Raw genomic sequence first — 25,220 nt, forward strand, 5'->3', positions numbered from 1 at the left:
TGAAAGAGCCTAGGGTTGGTCAGCTTGCTGTGCAGGAGGTCTGAGGCAGCATCTTTCAACTACACAAAGGAATTCTAGAAGAAAAAGAAGATACACAGAAATTAACTCTCCTAAGACTGAGCCAGAAAGAAATGGATTCCCTGAACAGACCAATAACAAGCTCTGAAATTGAATCAGTAATAAATAGCTTACCACCACCAACAACAACAAAAGCCCAGGACCTGATGGATTCACAGATGAATTCTACCAGATGTACAAATAAGAGCTGATACCATTCCTACAGAAACTATTCCAAAAAATTGAGGAGGAGAGACTTCTCCCCAACTCATTCTATGAGGCCAGCATCATCTTGTTACCAAAACCTGGCATAGACATAATAAAAACAGAAAACGTTACACCAATATCCTTGATGAACATTGATGCAGAAATCTTCAACAAAATACTGGCAAACGTGCTCACTTTGGCAGCACATATACTAAAATACTGGCGAATGAAATCCAGCAGCACATCAAAAAGCTAATCCACCACGATCAAGTAGGCTTCATCCCTGGGATGGCTCAACATATGAAAATCAATTAGCGCTAAATATGGAAAGGAACAACCGGTACCAGCCGCTGCAAAATCATGCCAAAATGTAAAGACCATCGAGACTAGGAAGAAACTGCATCAACTAACCAGCAAAAGAACCAGCTAACATCATAATGATGGGATCAAATTCACACATAACAATATTAACTTTAAATGTAAATGGACTAAATGCTCCAATTAAAACACACAGACTGGCAAATTGGATAAAGAGTCAAGACCCATCAGTGTGCTGTATTCAGGAAACCCATTTCACGTGCAGAGACACACATAGGCTCAAAATAAAAGGATGGAGGGAGATCTACCAAGCAAATGGAAAACAAAAAAAGGCAGGGGGTGCAATCCTAGTCTCTGATAAAACAGACTTTAAACCAACAAAGATCAAAAGAGACAAAGAAGGTCATTACATAATGATAAAGGGATCAATTCAACAAGAAGAGCTAACTATCCTAAATATATATGCACCCAATACAGGAGCACCAAGATTCATAAAGCAAGTCCTGAGTGACCTACAAAGAGACTTAGACTCCCACACATTAATAATGGGAGACTTTAACACCCCACTGTGAACATTAGACAGATCAACGAGACAGAAAGTCAACAAGGATACCCAGGAATTGAACTCAGCTCTGCACCAAGTGGACCTAATAGACATCTACAGAACTCTCCACCCCAAGTCAACAGAATATACATTTTTTTCAGCACCACACCACACCTATTCCAAAACTGACCACATACTTCGAAGTAAAGCTCTCCTCAGCAAATGTAAAAGAACAGAAATTATAATAAACTATCTCTCAGACCACAGTGCAATCAAACTAGAACTCAGGATTAAGAATCTCACTCAAAACCGCTCAACTACATGGAAACTGAACAACCTGCTCCTGAATGACTACTGGGTACATAACGAAATGAAGGCAGAAATAAAGATGTTCTTTGAAATCAATGACAACAAAGACACAACATACCAGAATCTCTGGGACGCATTCAAAGCAGTGTGTAGAGAGAAATTTATGGCACTAAATGCCCACAAGAGAAAGCAGGAAGGATCCAAAATTGACACCCTAACATCACAATTAAAAGAACTAGAAAAGCAAGAGCAAACACATTCAAAAGCTAGCAGAAGGCAAGAAATAACTAAAATCAGAGCAGAACTGAAGGAAATAGAGACACAAAAAACCCTTCAAAAAATTAACGAATCCAGGAGCTGGTTTTTTGAAAGGATCAACAAAATTGATAGACCGCTAGCAAGACTAATAAAGAAAAAAAGAGAGAAGAATCAAATAGACACAATAAAAAATGATAAAGGGGATATCACCACCCATCCCACAGAAATACAAACTACCATCAGAGAATACTACAAACACCTCTACGCAAATAAACTAGAAAATCTAGAAGAAATGGATAAATTCCTCGACACATACACTCTCCCAAGACTAAACCAGGAAGAAGTTGAATCTCTGAATAGACCAATAACAGGATCTGAAATTGTGGCAATAATCAATAGCTTACCAACCAAAAAGAGTCCAGGACCAGATGGATTCACAGCCGAATTCTACCAGAGGTACAAGGAGGAACTGGTACCATTCCTTCTGAAACCATTCTAATCAATAGAAAAAGAGGGAATCCTCCCTAACTCATTTTATGAGGCCAGCATCATTCTGATACCAAAGCCGGGCAGAGACACAACAAAAAAAAGAGAATTTTAGACCAATATCCTTGATGAACATTGATGCAAAAATCCTCAATAAAATACTGGCAAAACGAATCCAGCAGCACATCAAAAAGCTTATCCACCATGATCAAGTGGGCTTCATCCCTGGGATGCAAGCCTGGTTCAATATATGCAAATCAATAAATGTAATCCAGCATATAAACAGAGCCAAAGACAAAAACCACATGATTATCTCAATAGATGCAGAAAAAGCCTTTGACAAAATTCAACAACCCTTCATGCTAAAAACCCTCAATAAATTGGGTATTGATGGGACGTATTTCAAAATAATAAGAGCTATCTATGACAAACCCATAGCCAATATCATACTGAATGGGCAAAAACTGGAAGCATTCCCTTTGAAAACTGGCACAAGACAGGGATGCCCTCTCTCACCACTCCTATTCAACATAGTGTTGGAAGTTCTGGCCAGGGCAATTAGGCAGGAGAAGGAAATAAAGGGTATTCAATTAGGAAAAGAGGAAGTCAAATTGTCCCTGTTTGCAGATGACATGATTGTATATCTAGAAAACCCCATTGTCTCAGCCCAAAATCTCCTTAAGCTGATAAGCAACTTCAGCAAAGTCTCAGGATACAAAATCAATGTACAAAAATCACAAGCATTCTTATACACCAACAACAGACAAACAGAGAGCCAAATCATGAGTGAACTCCCATTCACAATTGCTTCAAAGAGAATAAAATACCTAGGAATCCAACTTACAAGGGATGTGAAGGACCTCTTCAAGGAGAACTACAAACCACTGCTCAAGGAAATAAAAGAGGATACAAACAAATGGAAGAACATTCCATGCTCATGGGTAGGAAGAATCAATATTGTGAAAATGGCCATACTGCCCAAGGTCATTTATAGATTCAATGCCATCCCCATCAAGCTACCAATGACTTTCTTCACAGAATTGGAAAAAACTACTTTAAAGTTCATATGGAACCAAAAAAGAGCCCGCATCGTCAAGTCAATCCTAAGCCAAAAGAACAAAGCTGGAGGCATCACACTACCTGACTTCAAACTATACTACAAGGCTACAGTAACCAAAACAGCATGGTACTGGCACCAAAACAGAGATATAGATCAATGGAACAGAACAGAGCCCTCAGAAATAACGCCGCATATCTACAACTATCTGATCTTTGACAAACCTGAGAAAAACAAGCAATGGGGAAAGGATTCCCTATTTAATAAATGGTGCTGGGAAAACTGGCTAGGCATATGTAGAAAGCTGAAACTGGATCCCTTCCTTACACCTTACACAAAAATCAATTCAAGATGGATTAAAGACTTAAATGTTAGACCTAAAACCATAAAAACCCTAGAAGAAAACCTAGGCATGACCATTCAGGACATAAGCATGGGCAAGGACTTCATGTCTAAAACACCAAAAGCAATGGCAACAAAAGACAAAATTGACAAATGGGATCTAATTAAACTAAAGAGCTTCTGCACAGCAAAAGAAACTACCATCAGAGTGAACAGGCAACCTACAAAATGGGAGAAAATTTTCCCAACCTACTCATCTGACAAAGGGCTAATATCCAGAATCTACAATGAACTCAAACAAATTTACAAGAAAAAAACAAACAACCCCATCAAAAAGTGGGCGAAGGACATGAACAGACACTTCTCAAAAGAAGACATTTATGCAGCCAAAAAACACATGAAAAAATGCTCATCATCACTGGCCATCAGAGAAATGCAAATCAAAACCACAATGAGATACCATCTCACACCAGTTAGAATGGCAATCATTAAAAAGTCAGGAAACAACAGGTGCTGGAGACGATGTGGAGAAATAGGAACACTTTTACACTGTTGGTGGGACTGTAAACTAGTTCAACCATTGTGGAAGTCAGTGTGGCGATTCCTCAGGGATCTAGAACTGGAAATACCATTTGACCCAGCCATCCCATTACTGGGTATATACCCAAAGGACTATAAATCATGCTGCTATAAAGACACATGCTCACGTATGTTTATTGCAGCATTATTCATGATAGCAAAGACTTGGAACCAACCCAAATGTCCAACAATGATAGACTGGATTAAGAAAATGTGGCACATATACACCATGGAATACTATGCAGCCATAAAAAATGATGAGTTCATGTCCTTTGTAGGGACATGGATGAAATTGGAAATCATCATTCTCAGTAAACTATCACAAGAACAAAAAACCAAACACCGCATATTTTCACTCATAGGTGGGAATTGAACAATGAGATCACATGGACACAGGAAGGGGAATATCACACTCTGGGGACTGTTGTGGGGTGGGGGGAGGGGGGAGGGATAGCGTTGGGAGATATACCTAATGCTAGATGACAAGTTAGTGGGTGCAGCGCACCAGCATGGCACATGTATACATATGTAACTAACCTGCACAATGTGCACATGTACCCTTAAACTTAAAGCATAATAAAAAAAAAATCACACACAAAAAAAGAAAATCAATTAATATGATTCATCACATAAACAGAACTAAATACAAATACCATATGATTATCTCAATAGATATAAAAAAGGCTTTTGATAAAATTCAACATCTCTTCATGTTAAAAACTCTCAATAAACTAGGTATTAAAGGAACATACTTCAAAATAATAAGAGCCATCTATGACAAACCCACAGCCAACATTATAATGAATGGGCAAAAGCTGGAAGCATTCCCCTTGAAAACTGGCACAAGACAAGGATGCCCTCTCTCCCTACTCCTATTCAACACAGTTTTGGAAATCCTAGCCAGAGCAATCAGGCAAGAGAAAGAAATAAGGTGTATTCAATTAGGAAGAGAGGAAGTCAAACTATCTCTGTTTGCAGATGGCATGATTCTATATCTAGAAAACCCCATAGTCTTGACCCAAAAGCTCCTTCAGCTGATAAGCACCTTCAGCAAAGTTATAAGATACAAAATCAATGTACAAAAATCACAAGCATTCCTATATACCAACAACAACCAAACTGAGAGACAAATCAGAAATCAAAATCCTATTCACAATTGCTACACATAAAAAATAAAATACCTAGGAATACACCTAACCAGGGAGATCAAGGATCTCTACAATGAGAATTACAAAACACTGCTCAAAAAACTCAGAGAAGGCACAAACAAATGGAAAAAACATCCCATGCTCATGGATAGGAAGAATCAGAATCATTAAAATGGCCATACTGCCCAAAACAATTTACAGATTCAATGCTATTCCTATCAAACTACCAAAACACTCATCACAGAACTAGAAAAAATTATTTAAAAATTTATATGGAACCAAAAAAGAGCCTGAATAGCCAAGACAATCCTAAGCAAAGAGAACAAAGCTGGAGGCATCACATTACCCAACTTCAAACTATACTACAAGGCTACAGTGACCAAAACAGCATGGCACTGGTACAAAAACAGGCACATAGACCAATGCAACAGAATAGAGAGCCCAGAAATGAGGCCACACATCTACAACCATCTGATCTTTGACAAAGCTGACAAAAAAAAGCAATGGGAAAATATACCCTATTTTATAAATGGTGCAGGGATAATTGGCTCTCCATATGCAAAGGATTGAAACTGGACCCCTTCTTTACACCACGTACAAAAACCAACTCAAGAAGGATTAAAGACTTAAATGTAAAACCCAAAACTATAAAAACGCGGAAGACAACCTAGGCAATACCATCCTGGACCTAGAAACAGGCAAAGATTTCATAACAAAGACACTAAAAGCAATCACGACAAAAGCAAAAATTGACAAATGGGACCTACTTAAACTAAAGAGCTTCTGCACAGCAAAAGAAACTATTATTAGAATGCATAGACAACCTACAGAATGGGAGAAAATATTTGCAAACTATGCATCTGACAAAGGTCTAATATCATATATAAGGAACTTAAACAAATGTACAAGAGAAAAACAAACAACCTCATTAAAAACTGGGCAAAGGACATGAAGAGACACTTCTCAAAAGACGACATACATGTGGCCAACAAGCATATTAAAAAAAGCTCAATATCACTGATCATTAGAGAAATGCAAATCAAAACCATAATGAGATACCATCTCACACTAGTCAGAATGGCTATTAATAAAAAGTCAAAAACAAAAACAAAAACAACAGATGCTGGCAATGGCAAGGTTGTGGAGAAAAGGGAACTCTTATAAATTTTCAGTGGGAGTGTAAATTAGTTCAGCCACGTGGAAAGCAGTATGGCAATTCCTCAAAGAGCTAAAAGCAGAACTACCATTTGACCCAGCAAGTCCTCCAGATATATACCCAGTTAAATATAACACATTTTACCATAAAGATACATGCATGCAAATGTTCACTGCAACACTATTCACAACAGCAAAGATATGGAATCAACCTAAATGCCCATCAATGACAGACTGGACAAGAAAATGTGGTACATATATACCATGGAATATTATGCAGCCATAAAAAATATGATCATATCTTTTGTGGGAACATGGATAGAGCTGGAGGCTATCATCCTTAGCAAACTAACACAGGAATAGAAAATCAGATACTGCATGTTCTCACTTATAAGTGGGAGCTAAGTGATAAGAACTTATGTACATGAAGAAGGAAATGACAGACACTGGGGCCTATCAGAGGGAGAAGGGTGGGAGGAGGGAGAGGAGCAGAAAAGATAACTATTGGGTACTAAGCTTAATAACTAGGTGATGTAATAACATGGACAACAAACCCCTGTGACACATGTTTATCTATGTAACAAAACTTCACATGTACCCTCAAACCCCAAATTTAAAAAAAAATAGCCAGGTGTGGTGGCACCCACTTGTAGTCTCAGCTACTTAGGAACCTGAGGTGGGAGGACTGATTGAACCTAGGAGGTTGAGGCTGCAGCGAGCCCTAATTGTGCCACTGCATTCCAGCCTGGGAGACAGAGTGAGATCCTGTCTCAAAAACAACAACAACAACAACAAAAAAGGTAGAATTATCCCCATGGGACCCTAGAAGGGGAAGTAGGATGAACCAAAAGGAGTTTCAGAGAAACCAACCTCAGCTAAATATAGTGGGAACCTTCTAATAGCCAAAGTGCCAAAGTTCTTAGGATAGAATAGTTTTTTGCTTTTGTGTTTTTCAGAAGTACAGACTTCCTCATCTCTAAATTAAATTAAATTGCAGTTAGAAGAGTGATACCTACTGTTGGAGGTGAGGTTGGATGTGGCCTTGCTAACTGCAGAGCTAGGGCCTAGTTTGAATGAGGTGTTTATTTAGGGCCTGGCATCCTCAGCATGTTCATTAAAATTTATGAACATTACATTACAACATTCATTCTCACACTTGTTCTCCAACCATAAAAGAGATTATTTTCTTCGCTGAGTAGGGCAGGGGGTTATGATTTTTTATAAGCAACCCCTCCAATAGCCTGTACTGTACAATCTCCCAGCCTCTAAGTCCCAAATGTACACAACACAGCCACATGGGTAAGGGGCACAGAACTGTCCGGGAGTGCTGCTGAGAGGTTTTGTTTTCCACTTACCCCTCACCCCTGAATGCATCATTATCCCTCCCCGCCTGAGGTGTCTCCTTCCCATCAGCCCTTCCTCCAGGGTCCAGCTTCATGAAAGGCCCCATGCCAAGTAATAAATAAGAGGCGGGCAGGATTTTAAATCTCACCACCCTGGGTTTATTCTCTGATAGTAAAATGGAAGAAAAATAGAGTGAAACCTTCATGATTTATGGGCTCCCTTCCCTTAGGAGGTTTTCCAGTTGCATCTTTGTGCTATGCTTGACATTTATGATATAAGGCATTAATATCTGCAAAGAAGAGCTGCTGGTGCTAATTATTCAGACCTGCTCTGACAGTGAACTGGTGAGCAGCACTCATATGTCAGATCCCATCTACACATTAAGTCTTTCACTTAAAATAGGTGGGAATTATGAGGCACTATGGGCCTTAGCTGTATAGATTGTGCAGAAAGTCTATAGGATATATTAGTAAATCAACTATGATAGGGCTTCTGAAAAGCAAGCCAATACCTGTCTGATAAATAGAATCCCCAGGAAAGTCTTTGATTTAGGAAATGTGCCAGAGACATAAAATGATATGAGGGAGGGAAAATGCAAATGATGAAACTAACTTTTCCTACTTCAGAAAGGAAAATGTTTGCCTCTCCTTCCAGTCCTTCAGGTTGTCAGATATGCCTTGTTTCTAGCAGCTATTTGTAATATTAATCATTTTAACAGTATCAAACAGACTGGGTTTTTACACTTGATAAATTTTTGATGTTGAACCTTTGAAAAATGCAGTGATGTGATTTTTTTTTCTCCAGAGTTTCTCCCCAGAAGCCAGTGTTAATTTGCAGATGCCAACACATGACTAAATGGTTTTATCTCAAAAGATTAATCCACATTAAATTAACATAGGACCAAGGCCTCAGAATTGTATAGCCTTTCGTTGTGAGAGATTCCAGGCTTTGTGACTCTGACAGACAGGCTGGCAATTGTCTCATAAGGGATGGTAGCTGGTTAATCAGTCAGTCAGCCTGGTAGACCCAGTTATTGCCTACCTAACTGTCAATGCCCTCTTCTTCTTTATTAAGAACACCAATTTTGTTCAGGGAGCAATGTGCTCAGCTCCAGATGATGAGATATGATAGATCTGCTTCCGTTCTGGTGAACTAAATTCCCTGTGATTGGTTCAGAGGTGAGGAAGTGACCTAATTCTGGCCAATGAAATGCAAGAGAAGGATGGAAAGGAGCTGAATGGGTTGGAGGAGGAAGGGATGGTGGCTTCCAGAAAAGAAAATAAAAGGTGATCATCATGTGGAAGTTAGTCCTTTTTGTTTCTGTAATTTCCTTCCTGAGACTGCATGTGGCTGTGAGAAAACTGGTTCCTGGAGCCAGCAGCTATGTTGGACTCTTGAGTGGAGACCACAGCCAGAACTTTGGGTGGCAGAGCAGACAGATGGGAAGAAACTGAGCCCTTGCTGATGTCGTCAAGCCACCAAATCAACTGCAGTCAGTTCCTTCTGCCTACCTCTAGATCACTTTTTAAACAAATAACAAATGTCATGATGCAAGCCACTGTTAGTAAAGGTTTCTGTATGCTGCTGCTGGAAGTATTTCTAATGATACAGCCAATTTGCAAGCCTGGAAATTGTTCTTTCTCTCTTAAAAAAATGCATGTCATACACAGGGCAGGGAACATCACACACTGGAGCCTGTTGGGGTGGAGGGCTGGGGGAGGGATAGCTTTAGGAGAAATACCTAATGTAAATGACGAGTTGATGGGTGCAGCAAACCAACATGGCACGTGTATACCTATGTAACAAACCTGCACTTTGTGCACAATTAACCTAGAACTTAAAGTATAATAAAAAAATTTATGTCATACATGCATATGGTAAAGCAAAATGTTGAAAAATATATCATGGTGTTAAATAGCAAGTACAAGTATTATTCCGAGCTCCCAGTATCCTCCTCAGAGGCAACTACTTTTAATTGCTTCTGTTTCAGTTCTCTGATGGTTGGACTGTAATTTAGGGTAATTTGCCTATTCTTCTATACTGAACACATTATTTAGACAGTATATATTCCTTCCCTACTTTGAAAGAATTTATTTTCTACTATTCCCCACATGTATTACATTTCCTCTACAGCTACATTTATAGCTTTAAATCAATAAGTGCCACTTTTCACATTTTTTACTACATTATATATAATTAAATGCAGAATTAAGCGGTTTAATCCCCAGAAAATGGAATGTAATCCTATGTCACTAAACTAGTCATAGAAGCATGTTCTAGGTAGGCATTGAGATCAAATGGATTCTCTTTCTTCACACTCAATTTCTTCAAAATCATGCCACACTTTAGTTGTTCATATTTACATACTGGTTCTTGAAACTATTTTTTAATCCAAAATTGCTAATTGTCTTACATTTTTCTTGTTGCAAACAGAAACACACGTGTTCTTCATGATATCACAAAGACATCAGCTTCTTAGTTATACTATTGTTGAATGAAAAAAACTTTCTTAGAAGATATTATTTTCCTAGGTGTCTGATTTCCTATCCTAATTTGGTCAATAACATATTCCTACAGAACTGTGAAAAAGGCATTGTTCCATTTTCTTCTGGTGGTATTTCAAATGAGAAGTTCGATGCCAATTTTATTTTAATTTTTCTGTAACTTTTTTCTTGACACTCTTTAGCATTTTTCCCTGCCCTTCTTTAGTGTTTAATTCCATAAGAACGAATTTGAGAGTATCTATATATTTACTCTGCTTCATATAGAACCTTCAATCTTTTTATTTTCAGTTCTGGAGATTTTCTTCTACTATTTTTTTTTTTTTAGTTAAAAATAAATAATTCACACACCATAAAATTCACCCTTTTAAAGCATACAAAGAAATGGTTTTTTTATATTTACAAAGCTGTGCAACCATCACCACAATCTAGCTTCAGAACATTTTCATCACCCCCAAAAGAAATCCCACACCCATTAGCAATCACTCACTCATTACCCCTTTCCCCCAGTCCCTGGAAACCACTAATTTACTCTCTGTCTCTATGACTTTGCCTATTCTGGACTTTTCATATAAATGGAATCATACAATATGTGGCCTTTGTGCCTTTGTGTGTGGTTTTTTTCACTCAGCATAATGTTGTCAAGGTTCATCCATGTTGTAGCATGTAGCTCCTTTCCTTTTTGTGACTGGATAATATTTCATTGTATGTACATACCACATTTTGTTTATCTGTTCTTCACCTATGGTTTATTCAATGATTTTCTCCTGCACATTTTTTTTCAGCTTTCTTCTGACAGTTCTGTTAGGTGGGTGTAGGACTTCTATCGATTCTCTGATTGTAACTTTTGTTTCATACTTTTGATTTCTTTTTACTCATCATTTTGGTAGATTTCCTTGATTTCATTTTTCAGTGTTTGTGTTACAGGTAAAATTTTTTAGCAGCCATATTTTTATGAGACCGAAGCGCTACCGACTGAGCTAACGAGGCACCTTAGCCATATTTTTAATTTCCAGTAACCCTTTCTTGTTTTCTGGTTGTTCCTTTTTTATAAGAAGCCTCTTTTGGGCTTGATGCAGTGGCTCATGCCTGTAATCCTAGTGCTTCAGGAGGCTGGGGTGGGAGCATGGTTTGAGGCCTGGAGTTTAAGACTAGCCTGGGCAACAAAGCAAGGTACCCATCTCTACCAGTACTTAAAAAAAAATTAGACAAGCATGGTGGCACGTGCCTGTAGTCTCAGCTACTCCATAGTAGGCTGAGGTAGGAGGATCCCTTGAGCCCAGGAATTTGAGGCTGCAGTGAGTTATGGTCATGCCACTGCACTGGTCACAGTAGTGTCATGACTTTATTTCTGCCTTATTTCTTTACCATAAATTTCTTTACCATAGTCAAATTATCAATTTTATTTATCTTTTCTTTTCTTTCTTTTTTTTTTTTTTTTGAGACGGAGTCTTGCAGTGTTGCCCAGACTGGAGTGCAGTGGCATGATCTCGGCTCACTGCAAGCTCCACCTCCTGGGTTCACGCCATTCTCCTGCCTTAGCCTCCCCAATAGCTGGGACTACAAGCGCCCACCACCACGCTCAGCTAATTTTTTGTACTTTTAGTAGAGACGGGGTTTCACCGTGTTAGCAAGGATGGTCTCGATCTCCTGACCTTGTAATCCACCCGCCTTGGGCTCCCAAAGTGCTGGGACTACAGGCGTGAGCTACCGCGCCCGGCCTGGTCCTCTACTCTTTCTTCTTGCCAAGAACTTCACAAAAGTATATTTCTCACGGATGGCCTTCCTTCTGGTCACAGTAGTGTCATGGCTTTATTTCTGCCTTATTTCTTTACCGTAAATGTCATGTGGCTTTGCAAGGGGGAAGTGAACTTGTGTGCCCAGCATGCCATCCTGAAGCGTTAAGTCTTCAAGGATCCAATGCATAAGAATCTATGGTACATCCAAGAGGTCGGCAAATAGTCAAATTATCTGGATGTATCTGGATGTCTTCTTAAGTGAAATAATTATTCAGAAAAAAGAACAAGTTCCATGACTCACACTCACATCACCATGTACTTTGGCTCTCTTCATTCAAGTTATTATTTTTTTCAGTAAAATAAAGTCCTAATTAAAAGAAAAAATGAACAGATTCTCACAGGTAGTTTCAGGAAGTATCCCAAAGACACTTAGGTATTGACATCTTCGAGAAGTTTAGCTTAGTTTTTTAGCCATTCTGTAAATATGGCCTGATAGTAGGTTACCTCCCCAGCTTACATATTTGTGACATGGATAGAAGCTACAATTTAATTTTTAGCTGCGTGGAACCTGAATCAGGGCAGCTTGACCTGGGTCATAAAGAAATTCAAAAGGGACTCAAGACGTTATATTAAAACTTACTAAAGTGGATATAAAAATATAAAACACATGCCTCACCTCAACTCCCACTAATTTTTTGAAAGAATTCTTTAGAAAAGGAAAATTGATTTAAAAACAAAAACACCCATTTATCTTTCCAAGGCATAAATGACCACTATCTTTCACTTTGGGGCTTTTCTTTCTCTCTCTTAAAAATCCAAGGGGAGTTGGAGAGGCTATAAAAGTCTGTCTTTGGGTTGCAAAAAAAGGGAAGCTTTCTGTAGGCAAAAATCTCCAGCGGGTGGGCTGCAGTCTCCTCCCCGTGAGATCTTGCAGGTATAATATTCTGGCAAAAACGACTTTTCATTCCATGAGAGGGAAGGAAGACAGTGAGGACATTACAGCTTTCAAACCTCTTGTCCACCGTCCTGGAGTGGGAAGGTGGTGAAGCTCTTACATTCGCTTGCCTTTTGTTTCTTCTGGGTCTTCGCTGTGATCTCGTTCCCTGTCCCCCGCCGGCCGCACCTGGACACAGTAAAGGGCCACAGTAAGGGCTCTCAAGCGTTGGAGCCGCTGAGTCATCTGATCTTCATCGCGCTAAGCTCCTGACGGATGTTACACAGGTCAGGGATGTTTGGGCAAACCTCTCACCGTGGCGTTGGAGTCCAGTCCAGCTCTGTCACTAATGCTTAACCTTCCTATGGGCTCAGTTGTCTCACTTGTAAAAAGGGGTCCCTAATACTTGCGCACCTTACAGTAAGTAACATAAGCCAGGGTATTTGTGAGTGCGTTTTGGAAAGCATAAGGCCCTCTTGCAAATGTGAGATGTTATTATTGCTTCCCTTACCCTGGCTCTAGTTCCAGCCCGGGGCCTGCCCACAGAAACCAGCTGTTCCTGTTTCCTCTGTGTCCCGCGGTAGCACCGAGGAGGCTGGTACACTGGGCTCCGTGGTTCCCGCCCGGGCCCGCCGCAGCCGGCTCTGAGGAAGCGGCTCTGAGGAAGCAGCGCACCGCCAGCCTCGTCCTCGCGCCGGCGACCCTGGGGCGGGTCACCTCGCCGGGTCGAGGCCTCCCGGGCAGGCCTGGCGGAGGGAGGAGCGAGGCCTGCCTGCGGGAGACCCGGGGAGGCGCGTCATGTGCAAAAGGGTGAGGCTGCCAGGAGCTCACGCGCCGAGGAGTGAAAGAACGGGGTGCGGAGGCTGCTCGAGGGGAGGCGAGGCGGCGGGGAGGCGAGCGCGAGCGACCAGGAAGCAGGAAAACCGGGCAAGCTACCTATGCCCTTTACGGCACCTGTTTATTTTCAAGTGGCTTCCTCCCTCACCTCCTCCGGGCGTGTGTATCAGCCGGCTTGGCGTCTCTGCCCAATGCCCTGGGCCGCCAGGGGCCCGCAGGCTACGCGGGAGGTGGAGGGAGGGGAGCGAGCAGCGCACCCCCCTCTAGCGGCGGAAGCAGGGACGCCCAGGGCGCAGGCTTTCGGGCTGGACCTCGAGAAACGTGTGCAAAGTATGTGTTTTTGCTTGACACTTGGAGAATTCTGTTTTTTTTGGCTTTATTCCTGAAAGCAAAAATGGGCAATTAAGATAAATGAAAAAGAGAGGCATCAATAAGAAAAACGAAAGAGTTCATCAGTGAATTTTTATGGCATCTCAAATTTTAGTTTTTGGTAATTTAGTTTTAGGCAGCAGATGAGACTGTAATATCCCTTGTAGTTTGTCCATGTCGTTCCCCAAGTGTGAAGTACTATGGCCATCGGCAGCAAAAAAGCGTATTGGTGGGATTTCAGGGGATGAGATCTCTCTCATCAGCAGCCATTCCATCCCATTTTCTTCTCAGGACTGGTTTTTGCTGTTCACTTTTTCCCCTTCCTAGCCCCATTGATCAGGGAAAGGGGTGGAGCTGGAAGGCAGGGAAAAGTATGCGTCAAAATTAAGCTCCGATATTAAAACCCTGGTGTTGAAACCCCGGTGTCCCCAGGCTTGAAGCTAACTGCATGGCGCTCACCCTTTAAATGGTCTACATCCAAGCGGGAAGGCAGAGAGGTCCAGGACTAAGCGACCACCCCAGGGAGGGAAGGACACAAGTGAAATCTGCTCTGGGAGTCCCAGATCTTAGTTCATCCTTGGAGAAAAGTCCTAGAGCCAAGAGACTTAGAAAGTGAGATGAATGAAAGAAAGAAAATAAACAATTGTTGGGTCTGTCAGGAAAGGAGAATGTGGGACTGACCAAGAACGGTTATATTCCAGGCTCCTTACATATATTATGTATCCCTCCCAGCAGCGCAGTGAGGCAGGCCTGTTTTGTGATTCCATTTTGCAGATGGGGAGACTGAGGCACGTGGAATCTGTTTGCCAATACCACGTGGGTTTGTGGATCTTTGATTTGAATCTCAGCCTCTGTCATTTTAAATCTTGTGTTATTTTCTTAATGGGAAGCAAGAAAAACATATTTGTGTCCTAATAACCCAAAAGAACTGTGGTATTTTAGTGCTGGAAAAGTGCCTGTGGCCACTTATTCAGTCCCTTTCAAAGCCTTTATTTCAAAGTTGAAGAGGCAAAATTGCCCAGAGTTGGGCAAGGCAGGCTTGGAATGCTGTCCTGTGTCAGTGAAGGCCACCCACCATCCACCCAAGCCTTTTAGCCCAAATCTGGACACTATCTTGGTGACTCCCCACTACCTCTTACACGGGATCCATTTGTAACTCCTGTAAGCTTCAGCTCTAAAGAACTGAATCCTCCCCCTTCTCTCTCCTGAGTGTATGTAGTAGTCTCCTAATTGATATTTCTAATTCCACTCTTCACCCTGTAGTCATCGTGATGTTTACAAAAATGAAATGGTTTCATTCCTCTGCTTAAAGCACATCAAATAAATCTCATACTCTTAGATTAAAATCGAAACTCCTCAGCATGGCTGCTAGATCCTCCATGAGCTCATCCTTTTCTGCTGATCTTGCTAGGGTCCCTCTCTTCTTCCTGCTCCCTGCTGTTGCCATATGGCCTCCTTCCTGTGTCTTGGGCATATTAGGGATGTGATGCCAGAAACACTCTTTCTTGGAATCTGGTTAGCACCTTCCCATCCATCAGGTCTCTGCTTAAATGGCAGAAAAGCCTTCCCTGACAGCTGCACTCCAAGTGACCGTGTAAAATTACTCTATCACATCAACCCCTTTATTTTCTTCATAGCATTTATCACCATCTATAATCTTCTTGATAATCTGTATACTTATCTTTATCCACTAGAATGTAAGCTGGGGATTTCACTATGTTGTTCATTACCACTTTTCAAGGCTTAGACCAAGGCCTGATACATAGAAAATACTCAAAAATATTTGTTGATTGAATAAATGACCAAATGAGCTTAGGCTTCTTGATTCCAGGCCAGTGCCCCTTCCTTCATTAGCCCACTGTGATATAGGTGTGTGACATACTTGGGAGACGGAAAACAGAAAGGTCGCCTCCAAAGGCTAGTAGAATCAGGAGAATGGAGAATTTGGAAGAAGAGAGAGAGCCTAAACAGACTGAGAAGCGTGGGAAGGGAGAGCAGGGATTAAGTCTGGACTGTGGCCTGTGACAAGATCTCCAGTGAATATTTCTTGATTTATCCACAGACACTGTGATGGAGTTTATTACACATAACAGCAAATTCCAAAGCAGCAGTGGCAGCAGAAAATAATGAAGGCAAAGGAAGTAAGCCCGGGAAGAGAAAGCAGTTTTTGGACAACAGTTCCTTCACCTCAGCATTTTTCATGGATTTCAAATAAGCGGTAACAATATTTTTATTTGCACATTTTCTTTGAAAATAAAAATGATCTTATTGATTTTCAAAAAGGAAATAATCAAAGCATATGTTTATATTTTTCTTGCTATTTTATCTTATTTACAAGTGTAATGGTTACCATTCAGGTGAGGTGGCATATTCTGAAGCATCCAGAAGCTTTCTCTCCAACGAAATTATCTTCCTCATTTTGCTTAAATTTTCTATAAGTAGCTGAATGGAGCTTTAAAGTGCTGACAATCAAGATCAACAAAGGCTGAGAAGTTACTACATACAATCCTGTGATCCCTGAGCATGATACATAGACTTTGAGAACTTTGAGGACAGGCTCTGTGCTCGGTTCAGTTTAGTGTCCTAAGGTCAATGGCATATGGTGTTATGCTAGGTACTTGGGAAACAGTCACTGTCTTTAGGATGCTTAGTAGATGTTCAATAAATGTTTAAGATGTTGGGGGGAGCAGATGTGAAATGGTAACAAAAAGTAGTACAGGGTAAATGTCCCAAGAGAAGTACAAAACTTGGAGATGTAAAGGAGGAAATTATGGCTTTTCAGAGGGGTCAGGGAGAACCTTATGAAGGGCAAGTATTTGAAGATAGAAAAGATGGGCACTTATTATTAAATGGATGAATACATGCATTAAATTGCCAAAGGACAAAAAAATCCAAGCAAACACAGAGGCAGGAAAGCATTGCGATTGTAGGATTCAAGCAGAGGAATAAAAGTGAAACGTCTGCAGCAGCAGGTTGAGGAGACTGTGCTGTTGAGGCCTTGGACCCCAGTAGATATGAGGAGAGTGTGCTGGATATTTCTGTGAGCCTTAATCCCACCTTGCTGGAGGTAAATTTAATCTGTCATTTGGGTGTTCTCTCTTCTTCAGTCTCTCAGAGACTTTGTGGTTCCTTAAAACACAGGAGAATTGCTCCTAATTTTTGGCTCATTATGGTGACCCTATTGTTGAAGTTGTCATGAACTGTTGAATGGCAGTGACTCTGTTTCTCTGCTCTTCTTGGCCTGCAGGCATCTTTCTTCACAATGGAAGCCCTGTTGCCAAGGGTACAGCCTCCCTAGCTTCACCACACAGTTAGGCCCTGCAGAGTCCTTGTCTTCTTCCCCAGGTTCTGCTAGAAGTAGGACACAGGCCCCTTGATGATTGTGGAAACCACCACACCTTCCTGGTATAGGGCAGTAGGGCAGTCTCCTTCTCTCCTTTCTTACTTCTGCTTCTACCTGTGTTCCTCCAGCATAATCCACTTCAGGAACCCAAGCTCTTGAAGACCAGGACACAAGCAGGTGTAGTAGGTCATTTGCTTTCAAGCTTCTGCCACAAACTTCCCTGAAGTAAGGCGGCAATTAGCCTGGCTACTTGCTTGGAATAGGAGATGAAAACACTGGCAATAAAAAGCACAAATTAATAGTTCAATAAATCATCCTTCATATGCTTAACTGGGTGGACAATGAGAAGGCACTGAAGGTTAATGAATAATAGTATTCATACTTTATTATTCTCTTTTTTCCCATTAGATTAAGAATGGAAAGAAAGATGAAAAGCAAAAAGAAAGCACGGTAGAGGATGCTAGAAATTGGAGATTTGGAGGATACAGTCTTACCGGGAACTCATTTGTCATGGCCAGCTTAACTCTGGGCTGCCCACTTCCTTTTTTCCTTCACTTTGTTTAATCAGGGCTGAAGCAGGTGGCCCTAGTAATAGGGTTGAGAGGTTTCCTGTTGCATCTAGGTGGGAATCAACTTTTCATTTATTCCTGGACATTACATTAACTTTGAAAGCTATCTGTGGGGATTTTTTAGCTGAGACCATTTTCAAATAGGCCTCCTGCGTAGGGAGAAATTCACTAGGCCTCAAGTAACAGAAACCCAGAAAAAAAGTGACTTAAAAAATTAGGGATCCAATTATTCTTATTTACATCTGGAAGCAGAGTCAGGGCTCATACTGAGGATTTGTGAAGCCCCCAGGATCCTCCTGTGTTTACGCTCCGCAATCCTTACCATGCTTTTGGGGCCTGGTGGTCACAATACTGTGGCTCCACCTCCAACACGACGTATCTAGGAAGGAAGAAGGTATGCACAAAGCATCCAGTCACTTGAGTCTATGTGCCTTTTCAAGAGCTTCCGCAGAAGTTTCATCCTTTGACTTTCACTTGTATTTCATTGGCCAGAACTGTGTTCCATGGCCATTTATAGTTGCAGAGTGGGCGGGGAAATAAAGTTTTCAGCTAGGCACATTGCCACGGAGAAAAATTCAGGTTGGTTTGTAAAGAAGAAATGGATATTGAATAGACAACTAACAGTGACTGCCACATTCTGTACCATTTTGTCCTTTTATCCAAGTTAATGTGCCTCCTGGGAGAGCAAACCAAATTTTAGCGAACATAAATAAATCTTCTATCAATGCTTGTCTCCTCTATGCATCCACCAAAATGAATCCACCAAAAAGAAATAACTTTTGTATTGGTATCTCATATTATGCATATTATAATTTCCCTCCATTCACATAGATCATACTGAATTGATTATATTTAGGGATTCATAAATGTAGTTATTTAGAAAGCTCCCTATAATGGCCAGTTCTTTGTTAAGTGTCTTTTAGTGCTTTCTTCTTCTCTCACTTTTTACTTTTCTATGTGGGCTATCATTTCATCTATATTGGTAGTTCAATAACAACTTATTTCCAACTTCCATATCTTTTTTTTTTTTCCTTTTTTTGAGATGGAGTCCCACTCTGTCGCCCAGGCTGGAGTGCAGTGGCACAATCTCGGCTCACTGCAACCTCAACCTCCCTGGTTCAAGCAATTCCCCTGCCTCAGCCTGCCGAGTAGCTGGGATTACAGGTGCAGGCCACCATGCCCAGCTAATTTTTTTGTATTTTTAGTAGAGACAGGGTTTTACCATGTCGGCCAGACTGGTTGCGAACATCTCACCTCAGGCAATCCACCCGCCTTGGCCTCCCAAAGTGCTGGGATTACAGGTGTGAGCCACCGTGCCTGGCCTCCAACTTGCATATCTTTATGAGCCAGTTATTGCTTATAACTGCATTGTCCTATACATCCAACTTTATTCAGAATAAGAACCAGTTTCACAGATGCCTTAAATTCAACATACCCAAGGGATCTTAGTGTCTTTCTCTCCCAAGCTTTTACCTCCTTTGTGTTTATTCACCTCGGTGAGCACACATGCCCACGCCAGAAACCTATGAGTCATTCCTGAATCTTCCCTTATGTTTCTTCCTCCCCACGACCATTTGATGTTTAACGTTTTGTCCAGATAGTGTACTGAATATTCTCAAATGTGTCCTCTTCTCTCTAATCCATTGCTACCCCTTGGGTTCACCTAGTTTGGACTAGTTGTTTTTAGCTATTTGTTGCCATATGAATAGCTGTCTGTTAGATTTCTTCAGTAACTGCATGTCATCCAGAATCTGCAGCTCTCTGCGGTGATTTTTAAATTATCGTGTTTTCATTTGGATGATATTTTAAAACATGAACTGTAGGGGTGGGTTGCCCCTACACACCTGTGGGTCTTTCTCGTAAGGTGGAACGAGAGACTTAGGAAAGAAAAAGACACAGAGACAAAGTATAGAGAAAGAAATAAGGGGACCCGGGGGACCAGCGTTCAGCATATGGAGGATCCCGCCAGCCTCTGAGTTCCCTTAGTATTTATTGATCATTCGTGGGTGCTTAAAGAAAAGGGGGTTGTGTCAGGGTCCCAAGACAATAGTGGGGAGAGGGTCAGCAGACAAACACGTGAACAAAGGTCTTTGCATCATAGACAATGTAAAGGATTAAGTGCTGTGCTTTTAGATATGCATACACATAAACATCTCAATGCTTTACAAAGCAGTATTGCTGCCCGCAGGTCCCACCTCCAGCCCTAAGGCGGTTTTTCCCTATCTCAGTAGATGGAGCATACAATCGGGTTTTATACCGAGACATTCCATTGCCCAGGGACAGGCAGGAGACAGATGCCTTCCTCTTGTCTCAACTGCAAAAGGCATGCCTTCCTCTTATACTAATCCTCCTCAGCACAGACCCTTTACGGGTGTCGGGCTGGGGGACGGTCAGGTCTTTCCCTTCCCACGAGGCCATATTTCAGACTATCACATGGGGAGAAACCTTGGACAATACCTGGCTTTCCTAGGCAGAGGTCCCTGCGGCCTTCCGCAGTTTTTGTGTCCCTGGGTACTTGAGATTAGGGAGTGGTGATGACTCTTAAGGAGCATGCTGCCTTCAAGCATCTGTTTAACAAAGCACATCTTGCACCACCCTTAATCCATTTAACTCTGAGTTGACACAGCACATGTTTCAGAGAGCAGGGGGTTGGGGGTAAGGTTATAGATTAACAGAATCTCAAGGCAGAGGAATTTTTCTTAGTACATAACAAAATGGAGTCTCCTATGTCTACTTCTTTCTATAAAGACACAGCAACAATCTGATCTCTCTTGCTTCTCCCCACAATGAACAATTGTGGATCACCTCAGTGGCTTCCTTAGAGCTGAGTACTGAAAATTGATTTTGGTACCTGCACCAAATCTGTCTCCTGCATGGAAATCTGTCTCCATACAAGTGATGTCATCATTCACATTGAATTAATAAATTAATTTGAATTGTATTGTTTTTGTTAGTTTATACACATTTTTATAGTTGCAAAAGAGCTATAAGCATAAGATGCTTGCACTTAATTTTATATCTAAATAACAATATACTAACAATTTTTAAGTGGAGTTTTGGCTCTAGGATAATTTATCCTTTTAAAGAGGGTGCATATATTACTGAAGTGGGTTAGCCCAGGGTCGACAAACTTTTTTTTTTTGAGACAGAGTCTCGCTCTGTCGCCAGGCTGGAGTACAGGGGTGCGATCTTGGCTCACTCCAACCTCTGCCTCCAGGGTTCAAGCGATTCTCTTGCCTCAGCCTCCCAAGTAGCTGGGACTACAGGCACCCGCCACCATGCCCAGCTAATTTTTGTATTTTTAGTAGAGATGGGGTTTCACCATGTTGGCCAAGATGGTCTCCATCTCTTGACCTTATGATCTGCCCACCTCAGCCTCCCAAAGTGCTGGGATTACAGGCGTGAGCCACCAGGCCCAGCTAGCAAACTTTTAAGGTAAAGAGCTGGATAGTAAATATTAGTATATTTACTTTGGTGGCCATATACCCTCTGCCATAACTACTGAACTCTGATGTTGAAGCATGAAGGCAGCTGAAGACAGTATGTAAACAAATGAGTATGGCTGTGTTCAGTACAACTTTGTTTACAAAACCAGGCTATATTTGGACTCCATGTACAGTTTGCCAAGCCCTGGTCTAGAGAAGACACTCCAAATCCTTTGGCTTGATGTACAGTGTGTTCATCTTTCTAGACTCATCTCCTACCCAGTATTCTGAGCATGCCCTGTGCTCCAGCTGGACAGAACTACTTCTATTTCCCAAGGACATCACCCTCTCCCACTATTCCATGCCTTAGCAAATGCTTCCTGAGATATCCTTCCCTGTCTTCTTAAACTTACTGTCTCCATCTCACTCTTTAAGATAAAACTTAAAAACTGCCTCCTCTTGGAAGCTTCTCTGGCCCTTTGAACTGAGTTTATGCTTCTTTATACTTGCTCTGTACTCCCAAAACATTTTTGGGAAACTTACCTTATTACAATTGGGCATTTACTTGATTATTTGTAATCAAGATTAGAACAGTCTGCTGTTCTAGACAGTCTCCTTGAGAGAACTGAGAGAATCCTTTCTTTCTTTTCTGCAGCTCAAGCTGCTGTACCTGTTGCCCCCAGATTTAGGGAGTGATGGAGAGAACAGAAGGAAATAAGAGAGAGTATGAATTCCATATTGACTTCCTATTTACCCAAAGAAACTAAGAAAGAAATCCCAGAAATGTCTGCGTTTTCCTTGAATTGGCAGTAAGGTATTTTTCCATTTGTGGAAGTGGGTCTTGTGATCTAAGTCAGTTTTTTAAAAAAAAGGGGGTTTTATGTTTGCACATCTGGGTTTTGGGACTGTAAAATTCATGCCTGTTATAGAAGTTATTTAACTTTGGCCAGGCGTGGTGGCTCATGATTGTAATCCCAGCACTGGGAGGCCAAGGTGGGTAGATCACGAGGTCATGAGTTCAAGACCAGCCTGGCCAACACAGTGAAACCCTGTCTATACTAAAAATACAAAACTAGCTGGGCGTGGGGGTGGGTGCCTGTAATCCCAGCTACTTGGGAGGCTGAGGCAGGAGAATGACTTGAACCCAGGAGGCAGAGGTTGCAGTAAGCTGAGATCACACCACTGCACTCCAGCCTGGGCAACAGAGCTAGACTCTGTCTCCAAAAAAAAAAAAAAGTTATTTAACTTTAATAAATGGTGGGACTTCATTGAAAAATAAGAGAAGAAGAAGAAAAAGAAAACATGCTATGTGTGTTTTGTTTTGGGTATGGGTAGGTAGGCTGAGTTGGGGAGACAATAATGAAAGCCTGGATTTTTAAATCCTACAGCAGGAAGAAGCCCAGACGGGACTGTTTAGGGAAGCAAGCCTGTGAGTGGTAGAAAGGGCAGTAATTTTAAGTCCTGGGCAGGGTGAGATTTGAGGACTCAGGGCCAGGGATGTGGGACTTTCCCTCTCCCTCCACCTCTTTGCCCTTCCCTTGCTTCTCCCTGCTCCCTTCCTCTATTTCTGTCATCTAGATGTTTCTACCCTATGGTGTCTTCTACTGAATATTTGGGAAATGTTAATGCCAGTCATCTAACTGTTAAAATCAAACTCTTTTACCCTATGTAGTTCTCATTAAATGATGTTGATGATTTTATACAAATGTGTTGACATTTTACCATATTATGTTTTTAACAGGGTATAAACTTCAGACTATATATATATATGTATATACTGAGATGGAGTCTTGCTCTGTCACTCAGGCTGGAGTGCAGTGGTGCAATCTTGGCTCACTGCAACCTCCGCCTCCTGGGTTCAAGCAATTCTCCTGCCTCAGCCTCCCGAGTAGCTGGGACTACAGACATGCACCACCACACCCAGCTAATTTATGTATTTTTAGTAGAGACGGGGCTTTGCCATGTTGTCCAGGCTGGTCTCGAACTCCTGAACTCAAGTGGTCTACCCACCTCAGGTTCCCAAATTTCTGGGATTACAGGAGTGAGCCACCATGCCTGGCCTCAGACAATATTTTTTATATATTAAAAAAAACCAAGGTCTTCCTTTAGTCAACACATGGAGGTTAGTGGTCCTTCTCTGGAAACATTACCATCATCATCATCATCTCATTGACAGCTTGTGGTATGCCAGGCACTGCACATGTAGCAACCCAGTGTTGACACCAGCCATATAGGAAGAGTTCTGTGACATCCCATGTTACAGATGTGGACAGAGAAAGGTTAAGTAACTTGCCCAAAGTCACACGGGTGGGAAGTGGCAGGGCGGTCTGGCTCCTGAGGTGATGTGCTTCACCTCCACACTTCACTTCTTCTCCAGATTCTAATTCCCAAACTTACTAATATCTTCTAATTGCTGTAGGATATTCATCCCCCATCCGTGTCTATTTATGATCTATAACCACCTTTTGTGAATACAACCAATAAAGTTTTGTCTGTATAAATGATCTGTGTAAATGTCTCTTGGTATTAAGATGGCTCATGAGGAAATAGAAATTATATTTTGCAGTCCTTGTCTGGTTTCCACAGTAATGGATTATGTCTATAGGATATGAACTCAATAGGTTAGAAAAGTGAAAGAATCATCATCAGTAATGGTACAACTGACATCATATGGCTCCTGAGGTGATATATTGAGAAGGACAAACATCACCTATGCGATAGTACTGCCAAAATGTTTCACCTCAATCTAATCATGAGTAAACAATCAGACAAACACACATTAAAGGACATCCTGCAAAGCCGCTGGCCAGGACCCTTCACAGGCATCAATGTCATGAAAGACACAAATGCTGAGGAATGCTTGAGATTGATGGAGACTAAAGAGACAGGATAACAAAATAAATGCATGAGCATTATTTGGATCCTGGATCGGGGGGAAAAAACAGCTATACAGGATGTTATTGGAACACATGGGAAATTTTGAATTTGGACTGTATATTAGATAATGTTAAAGTTCCTGAGCAATAATTATATGCTGGTTGTATAAGAGAATGCCTTTGCTCTTAGGGGATAGATGATGGAAGACACACACACACACACACACACACATGGGAGAGAGAGAATATACACAGTATATATATATATATATATAATATATATATACACACACACACAGTTTTACATGTATATACTTTATATATATAAAGTTAACAAAATGTTAACAATGGATCTAAATGAATGTTAAATGGATGATTGTTGTAGTACTCTCATGACTTTTCTGAAGGTTTGAAATGTTCATAATTTAAAAATATATCTGGGAGTAGAGAAAGATTGGGAATATAGATCAGGCAAGATTAGGCCAGCATTGATTGTTGTTGGCGCTTAGGGTTGAGCATATAGGGGTTCATTAGATTATTCTGTCTACTCTTTGAGATGTTTGATGTTTTTGCCCAATAAAGAGTTTTTAAAAAGGAATGATTTAGTCAGATTTCCTGCTGCTGACTCTCAATAAATGTTTGATGAGGATAAGCTGCCATGACAGATGACTTCTCTACCTGTGTCTTACCCTCACCCCTACTTCTACCCAGCCCCAGCTACTATTTTCCCTTGCCTGGACCCTGACCCCATCCCCCATTTATTATCCAGCCTGAAGTCAAGGTGATGTTTTTAAAAATGCAAAACTGATCACACAAGCCCTGC

General features: G+C 41.2%; 1 protein-coding gene across 1 annotated transcript in view; it reads left to right on the forward strand.

Annotated features, from left to right (window-relative positions):
• The first annotated feature begins 13,503 nt into the window (after positions 1–13,503).
• Positions 13,504–25,220, forward strand: part of MEGF10 (multiple EGF like domains 10) — a 233,414-nt gene continuing 221,697 nt past the window's right edge. The window contains exons 1-2 of the mRNA XM_063706742.1: positions 13,504–13,788; positions 16,247–16,402. The gene's annotated coding sequence lies outside the window, so the exon portion shown is untranslated. The remainder of the gene's footprint in view (positions 13,789–16,246; positions 16,403–25,220) is intronic.

This window comes from Gorilla gorilla, chromosome 4, assembly GCF_029281585.2.
Source record: "Gorilla gorilla gorilla isolate KB3781 chromosome 4, NHGRI_mGorGor1-v2.1_pri, whole genome shotgun sequence".
NCBI lineage: Eukaryota > Metazoa > Chordata > Mammalia > Primates > Hominidae > Gorilla > Gorilla gorilla.